Source organism: Hemicordylus capensis, chromosome 4 (genome assembly GCF_027244095.1).
Source record: "Hemicordylus capensis ecotype Gifberg chromosome 4, rHemCap1.1.pri, whole genome shotgun sequence".
In the NCBI taxonomy this organism is placed as follows: domain Eukaryota; kingdom Metazoa; phylum Chordata; class Lepidosauria; order Squamata; family Cordylidae; genus Hemicordylus; species Hemicordylus capensis.
This window is the reverse complement of record NC_069660.1, coordinates 196,585,158-196,605,411: the sequence shown is the minus strand read 5'-3', so window position 1 is coordinate 196,605,411 and position 20,254 is coordinate 196,585,158. Positions and strand designations below refer to the sequence as shown.

At 42.4% G+C, this 20,254-nt stretch overlaps 1 long non-coding RNA gene across 1 annotated transcript in view; it reads left to right on the top strand.

Moving 5' to 3' along the window:
* LOC128322149 (uncharacterized) overlaps positions 1-20,254 on the top strand; it is a 33,470-nt gene that overhangs the window by 6,577 nt on the left and 6,639 nt on the right. Inside the window, exon 2 of the long non-coding RNA XR_008305555.1 lies at positions 9,567-9,774. This is a non-coding gene — a long non-coding RNA (uncharacterized LOC128322149). The remainder of the gene's footprint in view (positions 1-9,566; positions 9,775-20,254) is intronic.

Sequence of the window (20,254 nt, the reverse complement as noted above, 5' to 3'; positions counted from 1 at the left end):
GCTGCCACACGATCCACAAAATGAAGTTAAGGGCATTCTTGCTCCCTTAACCTAGTTTTATAGGGTGGCTATTTTGGTGGGTTTGCCACCGTGGAGCTGCCAGGATCGGCCCGATCCCAGCAGTTCACATGTACATGCAAAGCTGGGCTGGGCTCCCTTAGCTCAGTTTTGTACACCTGCGTGAGAGAGGAGAGCTGGTCTTTGTGGTAGCAAACCTGTCCCCTTAGCTAAGCAGAGTCCACTCTAGTTGCATATAAATGGGAGACTGGATGTGTGAGCACTGTAAGATATTCCCCTTAGGGGATGGAGCCGCTCTAGGAAGAGCAGCAGGTTTCAAGTTCCCTCCCTAGCTTCTCCAAGACAGGACTGAGAGAGATTCCTGCCTGCAATCTTGGAGAAGCCACTGCCAGTCTGGGTAGACAATACTGAGCTAGATGGACCTATGGTCTGACTCAGTATTTGGCATCTTCCTGTGTTCCTATGTGAATAGCCTCTTTGTGTTTTTTTAAAGAACCTTAATTCGAAAACTCTTTAAAAGCCAGGTATACATGGCAACATTCCATTTTTAAGGAGCCTTTCAATGTGCTCTAACTTTTATGTACTTGTTACATGGGTATCCCAACTTTTCACATCACAGAATTCAAGGTGGGTTATACGGTCAAAAGGGGGAGTTCCCAAAGGTGCTGATTATTTATTAACAAATCGCTTATGCAATATTGCCCAATCCATTCTGAGTGTGAGATGCTCTTCTTCAGAGACAATTATCTGTCCTCATAGATCTCTGTGGATCCCCACCCCAACAGGAATATCCATCTCAGTGTGGTCACCCATCCAGGCACTGACCAGACTAAGACCTGTTTAGCTTCAGCAAGGTGGTTTTATCATCTACACTGTATGCTGGGACCAGGATGTTTTCCAGACCTGGCTTTTAGCCTGCATCTGGAATGCAGGAGGTGCATTCACATTTTGTCCTGATTTACCCTGAAGTCCCTGTGAGCTATCAGGGAGCACTTCACACACAATTTGGGTTTTTCACTGTGCATTAGAGTGCAGCCAAATTTATATCAGGGGTTAAAAAAAAATCCACTTATTGCATCTGGGTTTTTTGTTTTTGCAGCTTTGAATTTGCATTAAAGCCTCAGTGAAAACCCACAGTAAAGCCTGCTGTCTGGGAAAGCTCCAGCTCACAGGAATGAGGCTGAAGAAACAGTGCATGCAGGATCCTTTAAGTTAAAAAAAAAAAAAAGATGGCACTGAAACAACAGCAAGTCAGGGGACATAGGAACATAGGAAGTTGCCATATACCGAGGCAGACCATTGGTCTATCTAGCTCAGTGTTGTCTTCACAGACTGGCAGCGGCTTCTCCAAGGTTGCTGGCAGGAATCTCTCTCAGCCCTATCTTGGAGATGCCAGGGAAGGAACTTGGAAACTTAGATGCTCTTCCCAGAGCAGCTCCATCCCCTAAGGGTAATATCTTACAGTGCTTACACATCGTCTTCCTTTCATAGGCAACCAGGGTGGACCCTGCTTAGCTAAGGTGACAAGTCATGCTTGCTACCACAAGAACAGCTCTCCTCTCACAGGGAAACTATGGCCGTGGAAATATAAAAGATTGGAAGGTGTTTTTGCAGCTCAACCCTCACAAAAATAGGCGTGGCAGTAGTGCACACTTCACACCCAGTTCATACAGGGCACTGGCCAAGTCTGTAGGGCTTCACCATTCCTCCATGTTGCACCTTGCACCCAACTTTCCTCTGGCTTCACATTTCCAGGAACAATCAGACAGTGCTCAACAAACTACCTTTCAGCAAAGTCTGTGCGCCATTACTATCCTAGGTTTCACTGAACTCAGTTCTTTTCAAAACACAGCTTGAACTAGCACTTTTGCTTGCTTATGAATAGCAGCTAATGCACACATGTGATTCCTGGCTGATGTCATTTTGCTCTTCTTCAAGACACAGGCTACAGTCATAGCTTTGTTTAATATTACATAAGATTAATCAACATATTTCATTAAAAATTTATCGCAAATGCTTGGGACAGTGACGAGCTTGCTTTGCCAAGGCATGGATCTCAAGACATGGCTTTTACAGTGAAATAAATTTAAACTCCCTTTTAGTAACTGGCTGTCAGTTACCATCAATCAGTGAAGCCTTTTAAAGGCAGAGCATGTGGACGAATTCGCTGGCACCCTTTAGTTTGTAGCTCTTCCAAGGAACCATATGAGAAGTGTGAATGTGTTCAATGAACCACACAATGTGGTGCGAAGTAAACCAGGCTTTTTAACTGCACGCATCTTCCCTCTTTTTAACTAGAGTAAAAATTTAAAGTGTCTCTGTTCCTACATATAAAATATATATTTCAACAGCAGAGACATTAAAAAGATGGGAGCCAGCACAAGGGCATATGCTTATTCAACCTGCATGTTCTGGAAGGCCCTTAAATCTTTTGGAAGGAGGACTTTTATCAGTGCTTCCACAACTGCCCTTAGTAACAGAATTGGCCACCATCCTGTGATTTCAAGCCAAAACAACCATTTTGAGGAGCTATTCTATAAAGCAGTCTGCACAACTTACAACCCAAACAGGATACAGGCCAAAAGCCCATATGCAGTGGCCCATTAGGGGTTTGTTAAATCTCTTTTGAGGATCTGCAGCTTGGACTACAAAAGCATCTGGGATGCCACAACACATGCTGGTGTGATATATTCTGCTTGGTGGATCACCAGCTGTCAATGACAGATGAGAGCCCAGGACATTAAGGTGATACTCCATCTTTTAACCTTAAGTCAGGGTCAACTGAGTAGGGGTGTACATTTTGGAATTTTCTTGTTTCGATTTGTATCCGAATCAAAACACCCCCGTTTTGTTTTGAACCCAAATTTTCTGAATCCGAATTAGCCTTGTTTTGTTTTGTAGCCGAATTTTCCAAATCTGAATCGATTTGGATTTTTAAAAAGGGTCCCAGGGCAAAAAGAGTGGGTGGTGGTGTTAGTGTCAAATGGGTGGAAGGTACCACCCAAATTTCAAAGGAATTAGGCAAAGGGCAGATTTTTTGTGAATTTTTAAAGTTTACACATCTTTAAGAATTTTCCCATAGGGAATAATGGGGATTACAGCAAATGTATCGCTTCAAATCAAGGGGAAAGGGATGACCCAGAGTGGAGTGTGGTGGGTGGTAGTGCCCGATGGGGGCAAGGAAACTTCCAGAATCATTTCAAAGAATTGGGCAAAAGGCTGATCTTTTGTGATTTGTTGAAGTTTACATGTCTTTAAGATTTCTCCCATAGGGAATAATGGAGGTTTAGGTTTCAGTAGCCCCGTAGTTCCACTTGGGGGGCACTGGGGTTGCCCAGAGCGAGGGGTTGTGTAGTGCACTTAGGGTGCCAACCACCCCCATACCCACAAGCCCGTGGGGTACTGGGTTTTGTTGTTTCTGAGGTGTTCATTGTAGATTCTCTGGTAGCATATGAGATTTTCAGTGAAAAACAAGAATCCACTCTCATATGCTACCAGAGAATCTACACTCAGAACACCACAGAAACAACAGAACTCAGTACCCTGTGGGTTAGCAATCTTTCCCCTGGCCAATGTGGGGTCAGTAAAGAGTGACAAGAAGCAAAAGAGCCAATGTAGAACAAGGAGGGAATTGTCAGCAGGTCAGCCCATGATTTAGGTCACCGATCAGAAGGCTGGAAGGGTGGGAAATTCAAAGAGATGTCAAACACAAAATGGAGACTGACTCAGAGATCACCACAAAATGGAGGTCCGAAACAACAAAACGTTTTGGAGCCGAAAAAGGGACGTTTTGTTTTGTATACAAAACTTTTGGATCTGGAAAATGGGTGTTTTGTTTTGTCCACAAAACACCCGAAACAGGCTGTTTTGGGTACAAAACGTTTTGTATCTGAAACATTTCGCACATCCCTACAACTGAGGATCTGAGACATTTGAAAACTGAAAACAAAACAATCTACGTGTTAGTGGAACTATCAGCATATTCAGGCACTAAAGTCATTCTCATGACTGTTACTAGGGCAGGGATGGCAGGTGGGGTGGAAGGCAGGGTTGATCCTACCTTCTCCCCAGATGATCAGGTGTCCTCTGTGTGGCACATGGCTCGGGCACGCATACAATCCATTCTGCTCTGAGCCGCGTGGCTCTCTGGAGGCCACGAAAATGAAGCCCAGCCTCCAGGTATCCATAAATGCACCACGCAAGGAGCACTGAGGGATTTCCCCTCAAGCTGGGTGCTCTAGGCACCTGGCTCTGCGTCTGCTCGGGCTTCATGCAGCCCGAGAATAGACATGTACAAAGGGCGGGTAAAAGGAGGAGGAGGAGGACAATGGCAACGATCATGAAAGTGTCTAGTAGCCCGCATCAGCTTTCTCCCTTACACTGATCTGTGTTCCCTCTCCACACATACTCTGAGGATAATATGATAAGGAATCATTGCCCTCATTCTGAATTGGCTACAGTGATATTTTTATGTTGATAAATCTTAAATGTCTCTAAATCTTAAATGTCTCTAAATCTTAAATGTCTCTAAATCTTAAAAGTTACTTTGCCTAGGCACTCCTCAAACCTTGAATGTGTGATCTACTAGCACAATGATCTTGAATTGCATGACAACTGCAGTTTTGAGGTTTTGACTCCCTTATGACAAAAGCAAAAGGGCGGGTAAAAATCCCAGGCTACCCAAGGAGGCAGCGCTGGGATCAGCCTCAATCCTGGTGCTTCACATGACCAGCCCTATCTAGGTAGGACTGCCCAAGCCTGGGTGGGGCTGCTCGTGTGAACAGCCTCACTATGTTGTATGTATGCACAGATATCTGTACACATGTATATTTGTGTGTGTGAATGACTGTACATGGACTTACTTGAAACATGAACCTGGGAACAGGCCCCCTCAAATGTGAGGTATAAATAGTAGGGATGTGCGAATCGATTCGGATACAAATTGATTTGTACCCGAATCTAGCTGATTCGGGTGATTCGGAGATAAAACGAATCACTCCTGTGGTCCATTGGCTAGATTCGGGTACAAATCGAATCACAAATCGATACCACACAAATTGCAGAGGAATTGGACAAAGGGCTGGTTTTTGGTGAATTGTTGAAGTTTTCCATAGGAAATCATGTAGGTTTCAGCAGCCCCATAACTGCACTTGGGAGGTGCTGGGGTGGCCCAGAGTGAGTGGTGGTGTAGTGAACAGAGGGTGCCAGCCACCCCCATGGGTTTCTAGCCCATGGGGTTCAGGGTTCTGTTGTTTCTGAGGTGTTCTGAGTGTAGATTCTCTGGTAGCAAATGAGATTTTCAATACAAACCATGAATCCATTCTCATTTGCTACCATAGAATCTACACTCAGACCACCTCAGAAACAACAGAACCCTGTACCCCATGGGTTAGCAACCCCATGGGAGTGGCTGGCACCCTATGTGCACTACACCACCACTCACTCTGGGCCACCCCAGCACCCTCCAAGTACACTTATGGGGCTGCTGAAACCTCCATTATACCTTATAGGGAAAAACCTATGAGTAAACTTCAACTATTCACCAAAAACCAGCCCTTTGCCCAATCCCTCTGCAATTTGGGTGGTAGCCTCCACCCATTAGGCACTACCACCTCACCACACTCTTACACCCCAGATCCCACTTTATGCCCCAAATTTTCTGCAAAGACACTAAACCTTCAACAATTCACCAAAAACTAGCCCTCTGCTCAATCCCTCTGCAATTAGAGAGCCAGCATGGTGTAGTGGTTAGAGTGCTGGACTAGGACCGGGGAGACCCGAGTTCAAATCCCCATTCAGCCATGAAACTAGCTGGGTGAATTTGAGCCAGTCACTTCTCTCTCAGCCTAACCTACTTCACAGGGTTGTTGTGAAAGAGAAACTCAAGTATGTAGTACACTGCTCTGGGCTCCTTGGAGGAAGAGCGGGATATAAATGTAAAAATAATTAATAATAATAATAATAATAATAATAATAATATTGGGAAGGACTCGATGTCTGGATAAAACAAACCAGTCAATAACACCTGTCTGACAGTGTAAACAAGAAATAATAATAATAATAATAAGAATAATTTGGGTGGTAGCCTCCACCCATTAGGCACTACCACCTCACCACACTCTTCCACCCCAGATCCCACTTTATGCCCCAAATCTGCCTCAAAGACACTAAACCTTCAACAGTTCACCAAAAACCAGCCCTTTGTCCAATTCCTCTGCAATTTGGGTGGTAGCCTCTACCCATTAGGCACTTAACTTAAACTGAGTAGTACCTCACTGCCTTGTGGGTGGGAGTGGGGTGTAGTTGGCACATGGCAGTTGACAATTGGCACTGTCTAAAAGACAGTCAAAATGAATAGAAAAAATGAAAGTGTTTGATGAATCCACATAAGGATTCATTGAGTGAAAGTTATTATACACCAAAGAATCCGAACACTTAAAAAAAAGTGACCACACATTTTGCTCCATAACTGCACTTCTATAAGGGCTAGAGCTTAGCTTTTTAAAAAAATGAAAGCTGGGAATCTTGGGAAATTAATAGGACAGATCCAAAACCCGAATCGATTCGATTTGGATCAGCTGCGATTCAGATCCGAATTGAATTTTGGTTGATTCGGATGGGTCAGATTCGGTTACAAATCGGATCAGGGTTGTTTCGATTCGGTTACAAATCGAAACACAGAAAATCCGAATTGCACACCCCTAATAAATAGGTTAGTGTACTGTATTGAACATAATGTGTGAATAACTGTATGCATGTTCAGACCTGTAGGAGTATACACTGTACACTGATTTATGTGCATTGAATGTAACGTGTGTATAGGGCTTCTGTGTGAACTACTTTCCTGTGGAGATTTTATACTCTCTCCTGTTGTGATATGTGTATCATGCTACTACTAGTATCAATCTATCAGGAATCACATTGTGAACATTTGACATTGTCCAAATGTCAAACACTTGGTCAGATTTAGCAACATAAAAATTGTGGAGAGGGAACACATCAGTGTAAGGGAGAAAGATGAGGCTGGCTTCTAGCCACTTGCACTTTCACCATCGTCATTGTTGTCATCTCTTCCTCCTCCTCCTCAGGATGGGCAGAGTTTGGGAGCCCTATCTGTATTTTAAAACATGAAAATATTTGCATATTTTGCAGTAATCAACTGTGGGTATTTATACAAAAAAGTTGCATCTATGTGCACAGCTTTGAACTGAGATCATAGTTTCCCTGTCACATTACAGGACAAATAAGCTTAGCTAAACTAGAAGGATTTTGTTATCACCCATTGCTACTGTTAAGGTATGCCACAATGATTACCTATGTGCAAGTAGGCTTTAATACAGAATTGTCACAGTCTCTCTTGCATTTCATGGCCTTTGTCCCAATGTTTACATTGGCTAACATCCACACTAACATTGCGTTTGTGCAATCATGTGCTAATATAATGATGCTGCGCTAGCCAGATGAATGTTAAGATGCACCTGGCTCTATGTTAAGAGCTTGCATTCCAGGCAAGTGTTGCGTTAGCACCACAAGGTACTGTTCTGCAACAAGGCACAAAAGCAAATACTTAGATCCTGTTCGGCTCTCAGTGTTGCACAAGTACAGCTTCAAACATCTACATGACTTTGTGCAGCCAGGCAACCTTCTTGCTATGCACATCTTTCTTTGTGAGTACATACAGTGTTAGTCTGGATGTTGTGTATTTTATCTTATATCTGCCAACTGCAAATGGCATCAGATCCAGTTCATGAATCTGATGAACTGGACTCTAGTTCATGAAGCAGTGTGTGTGTGTGTGTCTGTGTGTGTGTCTTTGTGTAGTCCTTAAAGTACCACAACACTGTTGTTTTTGCTGCAGCAGACTCAGAGGGCTACTTTCTCTTGAAATGGCCATCCCTTTATTGTAAATCACAGCTCATTTTAGGATTAATTGGAAGAGCTCACACTCATTCTTTTCAAAAGATCTGAGCTCCATATTTTCCATTGCAGTTGCCTCTACAAATGCCGTCTCATTATTTTGCCTTTCACTGTATAGAATTTTGAGCTATGGCATATTGAAGATGCCTTATGAAAATAAATTGATTGGAATTTTGCATAACAGAGTGGAAAGAAAAAGAAGTTACCTCTCCACTGTCTCGGATTTTTGATTAAAAAGTTATCATAGCAGCTCTTCAATCTAGTGATGCTTGTCTGTATTGTCTGGGAAGAAGAAATAGAAAACGATGTTAGATTTAAGATAAATAGTGCACATTTCATTTAGAGACTTTTTTTCCCTCCTTTGCAACAGCTTCCATAGTGAGAGAGTGAAGCATTCAACCTACCCTTTTCAAAGGAACTTTGAGAGAAAATAACTGATTTCTAAAATCAATTAGTAACTAACCAAAGTATAACATTTAAGATAAATAGAAAACTATAATTCCAACAATGTGGCTAACAAAAATATTTAACTGTTTACAAATCTACACAGACCAATAAAGCAGCCTCTGACAAGTTCTTTACAAAACATTATTTTCTCCTATTTCCTGATGATAAATGATTTATTGAGCGTAATGGTTCGTCGTTAGTTGCTTAGGCCTTCAACTTTTTCCAGCCAGCTATTAATCCTCAGGAAATAGCCTGCACCTTGATCATTATTGCTTAAGAAGTCGCTAAGGATTTTAATGAAATTGGAGAAGTATCTAGGTTAAACCCCCCTAGAGTGCATAATTCCTGTTATAGAGGGAGACTAAGGTGGAATGATCAGCAGAAATAAATATTTATGAATAAAATTAGGGATCCCCACTGCAACATTCCTGACTGAGCAGGAAATATGCCCAGCCAGAGCCTATCTATATTACAGACATATTGTAATGAGGACACTGGTGGAAATATTGGATTCTGCTTACCCTAATGTTCCCCTTTTCAGAAAAGAAAAGGGGAACATTAGGGTAAGCAGAATCCAAATGCCCAAGGTAAGAAGCAGAATACAGGAGACAAAGCCAGACAAGGTCTGTCAGTCGGTAGAGTGTGAGTTTCCCCCTTTATTTCAGTTGACTAATTGTGGTGCATTTACTAATTATCTCATCAGTTTATAGATTTTTAGCTCAGAAGCATTTGGCTTGCCCTAGGAAAATCCTGTACAATTTGCATTTGAACAAACTCGGTGCACGCAACTAGAAACTACTGGGTCGTCCTAGGTGTTCAACAGTCCCCTTGTTTCTGCAGTTCTAGCAATGTTTCAAAAACACTGAAACTGAAAGATTGCCGAATATGGCAAATGGTGTGTGTGTGTCTGTGTGCGCGTGTGTGTGTCTGCTTTAGCTTTTTCCTCCAACTCCAAAAGTTTGGTCCATGTCCCACAGTTTTCCGAGACACTTGCATCTGAATCATGCGCCCTTCATACTATTTGCCTTTGGGGAGTTCCTGTGCCTTTAACTCTCATCCAGAGACATGATTTTCTACACATGAGTGTAGGACTTCCTACTCCCAAGTAGTCCCATTAGTTACATTGGATGCACTCCAACTTTTTCAGACCACATAACCTACAAATATTTCACATTTCATTACAGGGGAATTCAGTGGTGACCCCCACATTCCAAACATGGTGCTCTGTGTGACTGCTCGACTCACTGAGAATGTGAGCGATCAGCTAAGAAAAATCAATATTTCACAGCTCACACCAAAGAGGATCTATACTCCAGCATCTCAGTTCTCAGCATTTCAGCTGCAGTGACTGGCCTAAAGTCAATCTGGGAGCTGGTCAAGTGCTTTCTACAGGTCAGTAACACACAATTATCACATTTTTTGCTTGGTTTCTTGTCAGCTCTCTTGGGCACAGACTTCCTAGGTACACATAATATCAACACCTTCTGTCCATCCAAGCCAAACACAGATGACTGTGCTTCCCTTTGTGAATGTGGATGCATCTATGGGGTATGTCTGGCTTGCTGTGCCTCATAGAGCATACACAGGTCATCCCCTTGCTCAGGAGAACCTCTGCCAGTTCTAGACTAGGGCAAAAGTTATCCCCCACCACAATTATCTGAGGGCAAGTTCAAATGAACATTGCCCTGCATATGCAAGGACATCAGGGTCATGGCAAAAACACACCTGACCTGATGTCACTGGTGGATGTGCCAATGTGCTCTTGGCACATCCTTCAGTTACATGAGAAGGATGCTCATCTGAATCGCCCTTCTGCATGTGCTGGATCTCCACGGGCTGGTTTGGATGAGATGTCCACTGGCACGTATGATAAGGGCAGGGTCCCTTTATCATGAGGGCTATTCATCTGAATATCCCCGCTATCTCTTTAAGCCCAATATCTCTTTAAGCAAACCTGCCCAAAGCGAGAAAAGTCTACCCTTGTTGAATTTGTGCCTGTCATGTAGCTCTTACAGACACAGTAGCTCTGCAAAAAAGGCCGGTCAGTAGTTTTCAGACTTCCTATCTTAAGGAAGTCGCACACTGCATTGTGGGATTCATCCAGCCTCAGATCACGCATGTTTGTGTGCATTCTGTTTTGTATGTATGTAGCAGTCATGATGCTTTCTCCCCAGAGTTTCTGTGGGAGGTGTGCGTCAGCAAGCATGCATCTTACCATGTCCAGGAGGCTTCTATTTTTTTCTTTCTGAGACTCCATTTTGTGATGGATTGTAATCTACTGTGGTTTAATGCACGATTCCATGTTCTCTCAGAAACTGCTGTGTGATGCTGGACATATACTCTCCTCCATTGTCTGTGCGCAGGATCTTTGGCTTCCGCTCAGATTTGTTGCTTGCCATGGCCACGTAGTCCTGGAATTTCTCAAGCATTTGTGATTTCTCCTTTAGTAGAAAGACAACCGTGTATCATGAGAAATCATCGATGAATGTGAGAAAATATTTGAAATTACCTATGGTTGCTGGTAGTGGTCCAGATATATCACTGTGGATCTGCTCCAAGGGTCTTCTGGTCTTCCTTTTACTCTGCTTAGGAAATGGCTTGTTAAATGCTTTGGACTCAAGACAACAAACACAGTTAGTCACAATGTCACATGGTACAAAATCAATGCCATTAGCTAGTCCCCTTTCCTTCATGTTCTGGATTGATTCATAGCTCCTGTGTCCCAGGCGTCTATGCCACAGTTGCAAGCAGTTTTCATGCAAGCATGACTGAGCAAGGTTCACTTCATTGGGCTGGTATGCTTCAGGTTTGGACCAGGCTGGTCTTTCTCTGTCTGTCTTTGGTACAGGTTGCTCCTGCACACTGTACAGGCCTTTGCATTCAGAGCCTACAAGGCAAACTTCTCCATTTTGGGTAACAATACATTGTCCATTTCTAATATACAGTTCACAGCCTTGTTTCTCTAGCTTGGATATTGAAAGCAAGGAGCTTGAGAAGTCAGGGATATACAAAACATCCTTCACAAAAAATTCATTAACCGATCCATCTAATAACTTGCAATACAAAATTCCTCCGCCTTTCTTCTTTGCTTTAATTGTAGTATTATTTCCCAAATGAACCATCTCTTCAGGAATATCAAACAGTTCAGTATAGAAATTTAAGTGGTTTGAAATATGGACCATGGATCCTGTGTCCAGAATAAATTTTTCATCGCCTTGCATCAGGGAAACACTGAAATTCTTATTTGAATCTGTTTCTGTAAAGTCAGCTTTCTTTGTCTGATTCTTGGGACAGTTCTTCACCTTGTGGCCAAATTAGTTACACAGAAAACATCTAAAGGCATTTGTCCAAGTTGGCCTCATTCCAGGAGCAGTCTCCCTGCTGGCGGTCTTATGACCTCTCTCTCTGGACTGAGTTCCTTTGGAAACTGGGTATCTAAGAGAACGTCATCTTCATTATGATCTCCACCGCTCATTGAGATCATCCGGAGAGGTCCGTCTCCAGTTGCTGCCAGCTCGGCTGGTGGCCACACGGGGATGGGCTTTCTCGATTGCTGCCCCGAGACTGTGGAATGCGCTCCCTACCGAGATATGAGCCTCCTGATCTCTGACAATTTTTAGAAAGCATTTGAAAACCCACCTCTTCACCCAAGCTTTTTCTGTTCTTTAAATTTTTAAGGTTTTAATTTGTGGTTGATTTTGAATTGTTAAATTGTTTTAAGTTTTTGTATATATTTTAACTTGTTTTATACTATTGTTAACTGCCCAGAGTCAAAAGTTTGGGGCAGTGTACAAATGCAATTAATTAATTAATTAATTAATTAAAATAAACTGAGCCACACCTCCTTGTATGCAAATGTGGGGGGCCCATGCAGTTTCCTCTTGCAGTATTCCCTCCCCACCTTGGGTTTCCTCTGGAATGGCCAATTGTTGCCTTAAGAGCAAAGTTATTTGCCAATTCATCTTCATGTTGAGAATTCAAAACTTGTCTTCTGCTTGCTTCAGCAGAGATAGTCTCCACAGCTCTCTCAAAGGTTAGAACAGTGTGGGTTTCCAATTGGCTGATTATATTGCCATAGCTGGGAGGCATGCTTAGGAACAGAGCTTCCAGCTTCTGATTCTCTGTAAATTCCTCCTTTTCAGCATTAAATGCAGCAAAAAAAGTCCCACAGCAGTCCAACATGCTTGGCAAAACAGTCTATGACTTTATACTGGAGATTCGGCATTTTCTTTCTCAAGTTAAAGGTGTATGCCCACCCCTTTTTCATATGCAAGGAATCTAGCTTGCTTACCATTTCCTTTGAGGTCTCAAGATCACATATGGTGGAAAGATAATTTTTACTCACAGAAGCAGCTATCAAAACTTGAGCTTTTGCATCCTTTAGTTTCTACGTCTCTTTAGCAGTTTTCTCAGCAGCTGAGGTTCCATCTACTGGTACATCTTCTTCAGTGATTTTCTGTAGTCCTTCGGCACGCAATGCAAGCCTCAGTCACGTTTTCATTCCAAGTAATTGTCTGGGTTCAGGATAGTCAGCCTGAGCTTTCCCTCTAGGTAAGTAGCCATCCTCACTGAGCTCCGTCAAAGGGCAGCTGCTGTAGATTAGCAATTCAAAGTGTCTACGGCTAGATCTCACTGGATCTCCTGGAACAGACTTATCTCTTTATATGCAGTACACCCAGCTCAAAATACTGGGCCCATAACCTGTTGGGAATTCTCTCTGGTAGGAGAAACCCTTTTTGTCTGTCCTCCTATGTCATTGAGACAAGAGACAGTGCAAAGCCCTTCACTTCCAACACCCCCTCTCGATGTCTTGTGACTCAGTTCACAAGATTCATTTTCTCTCTCAGCTTTTCAAAGCAGGTTCTTTGTAGTGGCTTAGTGAGTAGATCTGCAAGCATTTAATTTGTTGGCCAGTAGATCAGCTTGATTAGTCTATCCTTTTGCAGACTTCTCACTACATGATACTTCCCATCAATATGCTTGGTACGCCTCTTTAAATCTTCTTGTTTGGAGAGTTGAATGCAGCTGTGGTTTTCTTCATACAATGGCATGGGCTGTGGTACATCTATACCTAGATCTTTCAGTAGTTGACACAGCCATTGTATCTCGTGATAGCCCTGTGCAGCTGATACATATTCTGCTTCAGTGGTTGATAATGCTGTTATGTATTGCTTGGTGCTTGACCAGCCTATGGCTCCATCTCCATAGAAAATTATGTGACCGCTGGTGGATTTCCTTTCTGTTTGGTCTCCACCCTAGTCTGCATCTACGTATGCTTCTAGTTTTGGTTCACTGTTAGCTGGTAGCTTGAGCTTAAAGTGTGCAGTACCCTTTAGATACTTAACAAGTCTCTTAATTGCATTCCAGTCCTTGACTGTTGGTGATGCAGTCTTTCTGCAAAGTAAGCCAACTGCTGTACTAATATCTGGCCTAGTGAGTGTACTAATGTATAGAAGCTTACCCAATGCTTCACGTTATCTATAGTTGTCAGATAGTGGCTCAGTTTGATCTTCTTGCTTTATGTAGTTCACTTCCATTGGAGTTGGTGTAGGATTCACATCTTCCAGTCTGAGCAGGTTTATCAAGTCTTTAATTTTCTGTTCTTGGTTGATGAGGAAACTGTTGGAAGTGAAGGACTTTGTGCTGTCTCTTGTTTCAAAGACAGTGGCGGACAGACTAGTGAGTCAGAGGGCTAGAGGGTCAAGATATTGGTCATCCATTCTCTATTGCTCTGACACTATCCCTTTGGAATGTAGATTGCTACTCTTAGGGACTAACTTCTTTCTTTCCTGCTTTGCACTTCCTCTTCCCTTTTCTCTTCCTGTTCCTTCTGCTTTGCAACATGCAAGCTCCTCTCCCTGTACCATGTGTGCAGAGATGCAGAATCCATCTGCATCTAGCTAGCTAACTAGATTAGAGATCCTAACTCCTCACTTTCCTATCTAGAATGGAGTTCTCCAATAAATACCATTTATATTGATTTGAAACTATGAACTGGCTCCAAGTAACTTTACTCTCAGCATACACGCATGACTAACTAAATTCTGCTGTGTTGTGCCTCTGTGCACTCTGCTATAATGAAAAAGGGTTTCTCTTACCAGAGAGAATTCCCAAAAGTGTAAATATTGCTATCATATGAAAGTACACCCTGGAGTATAGGAAAGAAGTGTAGAGATGGGCCTTTCAGGGAAAAGTGTCCACCATGACAGCTCTCCTTAATGAGGAATCACTGCTAAGCTTCCAAGTAACCCCCAAATACAATATAAAAACCACTGGATGAAGCAGAGGCAGTGGACTGGTTCCAATTCCTCAGAGTTTTGTTTTCAAACAGTGGTCAAGCCATGAAAGATGTGCAAGTAATCAATATTTTTGGTCCCAATGCAAGCCCATGACAAAAGACAGCATACAGTATGAATGCATCAATTTTCTAGCAGCTGTTACCAAAATAAAAAATGAAGGGAGAGGCAAAGAAAATGTCAGTCTCCACAGACGTTTAGTGTTGTCACCACCTCCAGCACTGATGAAATTTCCTTAAGCAACGTGACAGCTATTTCTCACTCCCAGCTATATGACATCTGCTCCTAAATTTTCAGAGTAATGCACAGGGATTAAGCTTTGCAACTCTTGTTAGAGTCAAACAAGTGAGAGTCCTGTGTGTCTGTGTGTGTGTGTGTGTGTGCGCACACACAGAGGACAAAACACTTTGGGAATCTATCCTAGGGAGCTATGAGTAATAGCATGGAAATGCAAGGTAGCAGTGACAGTATTCAGTGCAACTGTTAATAAAACAATAACCTGTCTGGGAGGTCTCTTTTGAATGAATTTTAAATAGCAGTATGCGTCTGGTACTAAGAAAGCAAACACTCACCACTGCAAACATTAGTGACAATGATGAAGTTGATGCAAAAGTGTGGAGAGAACAAAGGAACCTAGACTTTGATATTCAATTCATATGTCATGGGGAACAGCTGTTTTTGTTTGTTTGTTTTTTAAGAGATGGGCAGCACCTTCCTTGACAAATGGTACTAATTTTTAATGATAAGGGGAACACCTGTGCTTTTGGGTTCCCTAAAGTAAGAATTGCATATGTGTACCTGCAGATAGGTGTCCCAATAAAACAACAGGTTTCTGAACAGTTGCTGTGGTTCTTTGAAGAAGATGGGGGGTGGAGGGAGTGTTGACTTGTACAGGGTGTTGTGCAAATAAGTCAACCACATATGAACATCTGAAGATGCATTCTATTGAATTAGACTATTGTTCCATCTGTTGACTAAAATGACTGGCTGTGGCTCTCCAGAGTCTCAGGCAGAGCCTTTTTTATCACCTGCTATCATCTATCTGATCCTTGAGATGCCAGGTTGAACCTAGGACCTTCTACATGCAAATTTCCCGAGTAATGCTATGTAACAGAGTGGTGTCTAGTTAAGTCTTTCAAGCAAGAGCGCAGCACTGTAAGCAACAGCAAGCTGGAAAGTTAGATATTCACTTTTGCAGATAAGTGGTCCCAAACATGTAATGTCACCTTTCAATGGGGCAAAATTATCAGTGGAAATATCACTGAAGGATTCACACATTTCTACTTACTCATCCTAGCAAAATCCTTTTCATCTCTGATGTTTCACTGGAGCAAACCTTTCACATTTGCCCCAAGATTCACATTAGCAAGATTCAGTGGCCACTCATAATGCAAACACACTCTGAAGAAATTTCAAAAACATTGCTGGGTTTTTCCCCAGCTTCTCTCAAAATTCCTACAGGTACTTCGGCCTATGGAAGTAGGAACCTCAGAATTTGCCTTGTTTTGCTTTAGGCTAAGTTCATAGTATCTTTAGGGTATTTATTTTGTTTTTACATTCATTGTAAAATGAATGCCAGACCCATTTTAGACTTGGCTGTTTCTCATTTAAGATCTTTGAAGCAGGAAGATATTTTACAGGCAAATTTTTCCAATCCCTGTGCTGTACTAAGAAGAGGAGTTGAAGCTGCCAATATTTTCCTATTGCGCAGCTTTAAAAAGCACAGCAGAACCATCCAGATTCAGTACTCTTAAGCCTGGACACGAGGCTTGATACTTTCTCTCTTTTCTATGGTTTCCCCCCCAGACCAACTGGTTTGTCTTCAATACATGTGTAATTATTACTACTTTGTTTTTGTTTTTGTTTAATCCAGATATGTTATTTAGTAGCATTACTGTAGAAACCACAATTCCCGTACTCAGAAAATGCGATTCTTCCCTCAGATAGATTCTGATTGTGTCAAATATGATTGCTCAGGGGTCGTGGGCACCCATGTCATGTTACTCACACCATGATTTTGAGAACAGCCTTTTCCATCTTTACAGATAAAATAATCTCTTCTTTTCAAATGGCTAATTTTGGTTAAATACTTTAGTAGGCGGGTAACAAAAGGAAATGTATCTCTTTAAAAGGACCTGTCATCTGCGCACAAAATCCACAGCAGGCAGCTTCTCATGGGACTCCACACAGTGCAGCAGATTTTTTTGCACAGTCCATGCAAACATGGGGAGGAGTGCATATGCTTATCCAAATTGAAAGATATCATGGATTGTACTTCCTAGGGATGTGCACAAGTTGTTCGTGCACCTGACGATGGGGCAGGGAGTGGTTCCCTTAAAAAACAGGTAAGGAGATCCTTATTTGCTTGTCCCCACTCTGCTGCTTTTCCGCTGGCTGCACCTGCTCTCCAAATGGCTGCACAGGACTGCAGCACTGTTCCCTGCAGCCTTTGTGCAGCATGTACATGCACATAGCTGGTGCACATGCACGTCAGCCATTTCCATGGTCAGCATGGTGCTGCTGACCATATGCCATGGGCGGCGCCTGCTCTCCAAACGACCATGCAGGGCTGAAATGCTGTTCCCTGCAGCCTCCACCACAACTGGATACTGTGAGAATGCAGGTCTACTGTATAGTAATGATAGCATTTGTGGGAAGTGTCGGATAATGTCACAATGCATCTGGCAGAAGTCCATCAGGTGCACCTTTTGGAAGAGATTGTAGATTGCATATGTGAATGTGTGTGTGTGTGCGCGTGCATGCACATACATGCATGCATTTATGGGCAAGAGTGAAAGAGTAAGATGGAATTGACACAAAAAGACACATGCATTAGGGAAGTGCGAACTGGTCCGGTGGTCCGGCGGTTCGGGATAGAATCAACCGCCCCGCCCCGCCAGTTCCATCCAGACCGGAACCGAACTGCCAGACAGGTCCGCAAATTTCGGGGGGCTTGCTGTAGGCTGCGGGGTGTGTGTGTAGGCCGCGGGGTGTGTGTGTCTGCAAGGGTTCCCCCTCCCCCCGCCAGCCTCCCTCATCACCACTGTGGCCGAGTAAATGTAATATTTTTGGCCCTTTCAGGCCTTCATAAAGGTGAGCGGCGGCCATTTTTTCCACCGCTGTGCACACGCGAATGCCCTCTGCAAGGCCTGGCATGGCCTACAGCCTTGCAGAGGGTATTTGCGCATTTGCACCAGCAGCCAAAATGGCCACCACTCGCCTTTATGGAGGCCCCCAAAACACTACATTTACCCAGTCACTGCGGTGATGAGGGAGGCTGGTGGGGGGAGGGGGAACCCTCACAGACACCCCACCCCCTGGCCTACAGGAAGCACCTCGAAGGGGCTACAGGTATTTAGAACTAATTTTAAAACTTTTTAAAAAATAAAACATTCGCAGACTGCCCCCGCACCGGACCGGGTGGGGGGGTTTCAAACCGAACTGGGCCAGACAGTTCCGTGCACACCACTAACATACATGACTTTGTTCTCCATATATTATTCTATTTTTTCCCCAATGAGATCATTGTAAACTCTGACACTATGAAGCCTGTACAAGAAAAAGAAAAGAAAGATGACCAGGTACCATTTCCCCAAAACATTAGATATAGTAATCAATTAAATAATAGCATTTCATGTCCCTGTCTCCCCAATTTACTCATGGACTTTTGTATTCACATTATTTTTCTTGCCTGATTTGCCAGTCATCCAGCAGGATCTGCAGAACTCTGTTAATAAGGGAGGGTTGAACTGTTAAAGTCAATTGATTTTGGTTTCAAAAGTTCAAACTTTTGACCTGAAGTGAATTGCAGGGCTTCACATTAGGTTACACTTGAGTTATTTGGCACTAGGTCATGTCTAATCTGATGTAATATGATTTGATCCCAATAAACACAAGTAAATCAGACCTCAGCATACTCATTTACTAGGCTGATATATCTGCTATAATTTAAGGTTTTCATATTAGGGAAGGAGACAGCAAGGGCTTCTTGAAATATCGGCATAAATTTCCACCTCTCTTTTAGAATATTTATTGAATTATTTAAATCCAGTTTTTCTTTCTTGCTCATTTTTCTCTTCTGATTATGTTTTTGTATAGGCTTCTTTCAGCAAAGTTTCCAAACATTGAAAGATTATATTCTCTATTACTTGTGTAAATTTAAAAATCAACAGAAATGAAGACGGGTGGGTGGGTGGGGGGGACCAAAACCAAATGGTTGCTCCTTTTTTAATGGTGCAGGGGGGATGATAATATTATTTAACTAAAATAACTTTTAATCTAGTCAGTTGATTAAAATGAGATCCAGCCATTAGCTCAGCTGTGGAAGTGTTATGGAATGTTTATGAACATTCCAACTATTCAAATATGAATGTACTTAACAGGGCTAAGTAAAAAAGGCTCTTTCACAGCTTGCATCCAATTTCAAGGTGGTGAATTTGGGCTCGGGGCATCAGGCAGCATCCTCTTGGGAGCTTGAATTTTCCCTTACAGTGTCCCAGATGCATATCATATGGGGTATTCTAGGAGGAAATGGTAAATGCCATTAAAAATGGCTCTCAATTGTCTAAATACAAATTCCAGCCTTAGGAAGAATGTGTTACAACTTATAGGACAGTCCTATGCTGAGCCCTTCTACATTTTGCTTTCTGCATTTCTTATTGGTTCGGCTTGGTTCAGCATGGCAAAATATGTCTGTATTGAATACATATGTAAACTTTAGAGAATTAAAGCACTGGATGAAATCTTTAAATTGGCATTTGGTTAATCCTGGAAATTAGGGAAGGGTGTTTATTACTTTTAGTATGTTCACTTTTGATGCACACTACTGTCTGAATTCAGACAGATGAAAAAGAAATAGACGAAGTAAACATCAACTTATTACTCTCAGGGTTGTTGTATTTTTAAAGACTTCTTATTCTATGACTTCCCAATGTCACATTGCAGCAGCTGCATGGTAGCAATTGTAAAATGAATATGTAAATATGCCAAATATGCTTTAAGCTTCACTCTGGCATGTTGATCCAACAGGAAGTTATTGCACGCTCTGAAAATTGAGCATTAAGCTCCCTGAATTTACTAACATTAATCCAAACCACGGTAAGTACAGTAGCTTCAAAGATTTTCAATTAAAAAATGTTCCGTCTGATATAAATTACTATTATTACATAGTGGAAGGAACACTGGAAATACCCGCTAGCTCGTTAGATGCTTACTGGCCTCTCTCTCACCTCACCTTCCTAACAGTGATTCTAGAAAATTGCTTTCCGTTATTTAAAATTCGGTCATGAGTTAGTTAGAGGAAAACAAGGGAGAACAGAGCAAATGCATAAACTCTTATAAAAACTTATCAGAGGAGGCTTCTAGATAATACCACCGGCAGTATCTGTATTTTGAACAGCATTATGGTCTGAAGAGTGGCTGAACTAATATATATAGATATATAGCTCTTGAATGATACTATTCAATTGCAGAGCTATTAATCTGTTGTATACATACAATCAAACTGAACAGAGAACAACTTAAGAACTTCCAAGTGTGTGCATCCTCCTTTACCCTCTGACAACCGTTACGGGCTT